The following is a 6,000-nucleotide window of genomic DNA, read 5'->3' as shown; positions in this document are numbered from 1 at the left end:
TGCTAAATATACTATAATGCACAGAACATCCCTCACAAAAATAATTACCTGGTCTAAAAAGCCAGTAGTTCCCAGATTAAAAAATCTTGCATTAACGTTGGTGTACACATGAAAAATATAACTTTGAACACTGAACCCAGAATTCCCTTTGAAAGCAAATCAAATGGCTTTGACATCATTGGTGGAGGCTATTTCAAGAAAGAGTGTTTCATTTAAGTGTTGCATTTAGTCAAGTGACTTATTAAGTTAACAAGTCAATCAACCACAAGTCTCAAATCAATAATAAAATAAGCTTCATTAGTTCCAACATTTTCTCCAAGGAACAGTTTCCTAAATCATGCCAAGTAAAAATAATGTCATATGTATGCAGGTCTTTGAGGCAAAAATAGGATACTGATTATACACGATCTTGTTATGTGATGAAAATATTGAACATACTGTTTCTTAATTACTCACGCACCCTTTCACTCTGAAATTTATCCGTGGTTTTTGCTTTTGTTTTTGTTGTTGTGACAGAGACTCGCTCTGTTACCCACATTGAAGTGCAGTGGCACTATCTCAGCTTGCTGAAACTTCTGCGTCCTGGGATCAAAGGATTTGCCTGCCTCAGCCTCCCGAGTAGTTGGGATTCCTACTGTTAGGTGTGTGCCACCACACCCGGCTAATTTTTTGTATTTTTAGTAGAGATGGGTTTTCAACCTGTTAACCATGATGGTCTCTACCTTCTGACCTTGTGATCCACCCACTTTGGCCTCCCAAACTGCTGGGATTATGGGCGTGATCCACTGTGCCAGGCCCGTGGGTTTTATATATTGGTAATGTCTAAAACCAGCTATAATATCAAGACAAGAAATAATGCTTAATTCAGCAATCTTTTCATAAATATGGATGTCTGATGTCTGAAACAATGAATGATTTTGGTTATTTAAATAATACCTCCTTTTTGTAGGATTATATAATATACATCTGTATGCATAATGTGAGATATATGTAGTTGTAAAATTATGGGTCTATGTTGATATAAAAAACAGTCAAATACAAAGACTTGCTCATGTCTCAAATGAAAAGTTAATATTGAACAAAAACTTAACAAATTAGAACTCAGGCATATCATCTATATTATGATTAACTTAATGAAAAATTGACCTAAAAGAAGAATGTAAGCAAGGATTGAATTTTTATGCAGTGTAAGAAGACTTGCATTATGAGAATTTTTCTGACATTTCTGTTGACAAACGGCTTCCAGCCTTACAAATTTGTTCCCTGTCAAAAGTTACAAGAGCCAAAGGAATAATTCACCACATTCGTACTCTACACTTTCAAAACTCATTCTATCACACTCCTTTGTCATGCACTGTAGATTTTTCAGTATGATTTCGATCTATATTTTAAAATATATAACATTATTTCCTTTAGAAAGACAGAAGCCCATGAAAATTAGATATATCATAATTATTTGTGTTATCATTTCTAATATCATCCTGATCAAATAGTAGATATTCAGTAAATGCCTGGTCATGGAAAAACACATTCTTGCCTTTCCTAGTCCATTTTATTGTCATTGATTAAGTCAATTGCTTGGTGAAAAAATTATATCTAATCTATACACACCCACCCACACTCACACACATACAATTCATTTTATATAAAATGAATTATGTGTGTGTGTATATATATATAGTGAGAGAGGGGTGTGTGTGTAGATAGATACATAGGTAGATAGGTAGATAGATAGATATACATATATTTACATATATAAAATGATAGGTCTGGTAACCCCTCAGCCCACCAGCCTTCTACCTATCTGTGGAGATACAGTTAGTCTTGGAAGAAGCTCAGCATTCTCCATTGCCCCCCTGCTGGAGACCAGTCTGGTCTTAACCCACACAAACTCTGTGTCAGAGGGAGGATGCCCAGAAGTTACAGCTCCCACACTTTTCTTTATTCAGAGGGAGTTCATTGCCTAACTTGGTTCTGCAGGTTAGTCATTGTCCATATGACTTAATTTAGTATAAAAATCAACCTGGGCAGGACTGAATCTACTTCCAGCACTGAAGGGAACTTTATCCCTGCTTGTTTTCCCCCACGTGCTCAGGAGCAACTGATCTGGGCCAGCCTTCCATGGGCCAGCCTAGTGGCTAAAGGTGTGAGCTCTGGAGTCTAGCTGCCTGTGTTCTAACACTGGTTTCACCAAATATTAGCTGCATATTCTTGAACCATTAAGTTCATGCCTCAGTTTTCTCATCTGTAAAATGAAAATAGTAATAGCGTTCATCACATATGTTTGAAAAAAATAGACTAACATCTAGTCTAATTTTGGAGCAGTGACTATTATAGAGTAAGGATTAAATAGATGTTAGTTGTTGCTTGTATTATGATTTCTCTCAATTCTGATTACTTAGTCTGTCACAGGCAGATGACAGGTTACTCTTCCTCCGTCAGCTGTGCACTCAGCTGAGCCCTACAGTAGTAATCCGAATAGATCCAACAAGGCATCTTCAGGTTGTAGCTACTATGTTGAGGTATACAGCATACATCTCCTAGCCCATTTGTCCTTTGAAACAAGTTCTTGAGTTTCTGTTGCCAAAGTGAAATACTTACCTACTCAGAGTGGACAGTTTGTTTTGCCTCCCCTCTAATTGGAGAACATCACCTCCTGAAATAAAGCTTCTGCTCCAAATTTGAAGTATAAGTAATGATTCCCTAGAAATAAGTTTTAAGTCTCTTATAGAAGTTTCCACGTCTAAATGTTTTAATCTCCTACTAATACCTACATCAATTTCACCATTACCTGTATTAAATATACTATATTTTATAAACTTGGGCTGTACATAGATGTGAAAACTGAAGCCCTAAAATTTTAAATAAGTAGGCCAAAGTCATATTCATAGCTGGCATCTGGACAGTTCTAGAACTCTAGAATTTCACCACACTGTGGCGGGCCACTTCCATTTTCTCTATTAATTTCTAGTAATATCACTATTTCTTTGGAGATTTTCCTTTACAGCAATGGCCAATTAAAGTTAGATGTGAACATTTTTATTGAAAAAATGTTTTTAAAATGACTATATTTTCATCAGCAGTAATTTATGGCAAGTAAAAAGTTGAATAAGACAAATTTGTATGTGTATGTGACTGTGTGTGTACATGTGCACACGTGTGTGAGAAATCAGAATTTTTTCTTATTACTTTTAAAAAATTTTTTATTTTGTAGTTTAAGGGTACATGTGAATGTTTGTTATATAGATAAATCTGTGACATGGGGGTTTATTGTACAGATTATTTTGTCACCCAGACATTAAGCCTAGTACCCGTTAGTTATTTTTCTTGATCCTCTACCTCCTCCCATCCTCTACCCTCAGGTAGGCCCCAGCGTCTGTTGTTCTTCTCTACGTACCCATGTGTTCTCATCATTTAGCTCCCACTTATAAGTAAGAACATAAAGTATTTGGTTTTCTGTTCCTGAGTCAGTTTGCTAATGATAACGACCTCCAGCTCTATCAGTGTTCCTGCAAAGGACATAATTTCATTCCTTTTTATGACTGCTTAGTATTCTGTGATCTCTATGTGCCACATTTTCTTTATCCAGTCTGCCATTAATTGATATAATTTTATTCCACATCTTTGCTGTTGTGAATAGTGCTGCAATGAACACAGGTGTACATGTGTCTTTATGACACAATGATTTATCTTTCTTTGGGTATGTGCCCAGTAATGGGATTGCGGGGTCAAATGGTCGTTCTATCTTTAGCCCTTTGAGGAACCACCACACTGCTTTGCACAATGACTGAACTAATTTACACTTCCACTAATAATGTGTGTGTTCCTTTTTCTCTACAACCTCACCAGCATCTGTTAGTTTTTGACTTTTGAATAATAGCCATTTTTACTGATGTGAGACGGTATCCTACTGTGGTTTTATTGGCATTTCTCTAATGATCAGTGATGTTGAGCTTATTTTCACATAATTGTTGGCTGCATGTATCTCTGCTTTTAAAAAGTATCTATTCATCTCCTTTGCTCATTTTTTAATAGGGTTATTTGTTTTTTCTCATTAATTTATTTAAGTTTCTTATCAATGCTGGATATTAGACCTTTGTGAGATGCATAGTTTTCAGAAATGTTCTCCCTTTCAGAAGGTGTCTGTTTACTCTCAATAGTTTCTTTTTCTGTGAAGAAGCTCTGTATTTTAATTAGATCCCATTTGTCAATTTTTGCTTTTGTCTCAATGGCTTCTGGCATTTTAGTCATGAAATCTTTGCCTGTTCCATGTCCAGAATCGTATTCCCTAGGTAATCTTCCAGGGTTTTTATAGTTTGGGGTTTTATATTAAAGTCTGTGCATGTATATAATAGACTGTTTATTGATCTAATTCAGTGAGTATGTAATTATTCAGACTGTTAGTATTTAAAGTAATCTGATGCCTTTGTTTGGAGATGAAGGAAAACAATTACTGAAACAATGATATTCTTTATATCATTTTACTAGCGGTTGAGCCTGAATCATAACAGCTTACAGTGGGTGATAATGCCAATATGATGGGACACAAATGACAAAAAGGTCTGCGAAGACCTGGTAACACACCAGCAATGACAGTCATTAAGAAAATAGAAAGCCACGTTTCTCCTTTGAGTAAAAAGTTGGTAGCAATGCAGCCATAAAAAAGGATGAATTCATGTCCTTTGCAGGGATATGGATGAAACTGGAAACCATCATTTTTAGCCAACTAACACAAGAACAGAAAACCAAACACTGCATGTCCTCACTCATAAGTGGGAGTTGAACAATGAGAACACATGGACATAGGGAGGGGAACAACACACACCCACCAGGTCCTGTAGGGGGATGGGGTCCTGGGGAGGGATAACATTAGGAGAAATACCTAATGTAGATGACGGGTTGATGGCTGCAGCAAACCACCATGGCAGGTGTATACCTGTGTAACAAACTTGCACATCCTGCACATGTATCTCAGAACTCAAAGTATGATAAAAAAAAAAAAGTTGGTAGTAAAAAACACAAAATATATACAAACTGGCTTAGGTAAATATTATTGACTCTATTAGGGAAAAACAACATGTGTTAAATAAATGCAAATGTGTTAAATAAATGCAGAAATACTGGTGTATCTGTGAATATAAATATTGATATGAAGATACATACATTTAATAGTCAAAACAACCTTGGGAATAATATACTATAATCATATTGTCTACCATTTACAAGTAAGGAATTTGAGTGAGGAATGATTGACTTCATTTTTTATATCAAGCAACATGGAGACAGAGATCTTTGCTTTGATCACTGATGACAGACCATGCCCTACAAGTATGTTTGAGATGGAGAAATAGCTTCTAATCATGCACTAGAATGCAAACCTGTTTCCTTTTTGCTTCAATATTCATTTTCTCTAATATACTATTTTGCTTTCATTTGAAAAAATGTACCAGTGGAGCAGAAAGAGAAAAAAAATATTGATCTATAGTGCCATTTAAGGCTTGGTGGGTTAGCAGATGAAAAATACCTGACTAGGCGATTTCAGTAAAACTTTTCTGTATAGTACTTTACAGAGGACCATGCACAAATAGGCACTATCTTATTATGATAATGAATATAATTAGCCAGTAAGTATAAAACTTTGTTTGTGAAACATATTATAAGCTACACCTTGTAGAAGGCCAAAATTAGTCAACAATGGCAATATGAAGACAGTTACCAAAATATAATTTCTGGATATGTCAGGATGATATTAAGAAAATAATAAATAATACTACCAGCTTACTAAATGTATTTTTTACCAGTTACATAAACATAACTCTTATTGGCTATGTTATAGCACTGATCATTTTATAGGTCTTTCAATCATTATTCAATCAACTCAAAATATCTAAGCTATATAAATTTGTGTTACTATCCCCTTTCTTATAGAAGATAAACATGAGATGTAAAGTGAAATGAAATATGTCAGCATGGTTCAGATACAAAAATAAAATTAGAATG

The sequence above is a fragment of the Sapajus apella genome, unplaced genomic scaffold (genome assembly GCF_009761245.1).
Source record: "Sapajus apella isolate SASKATOON/1434 unplaced genomic scaffold, GSC_monkey_1.0 scaffold52, whole genome shotgun sequence".
NCBI lineage: Eukaryota > Metazoa > Chordata > Mammalia > Primates > Cebidae > Sapajus > Sapajus apella.
Note: the sequence above shows the minus strand (reverse complement) of the source record.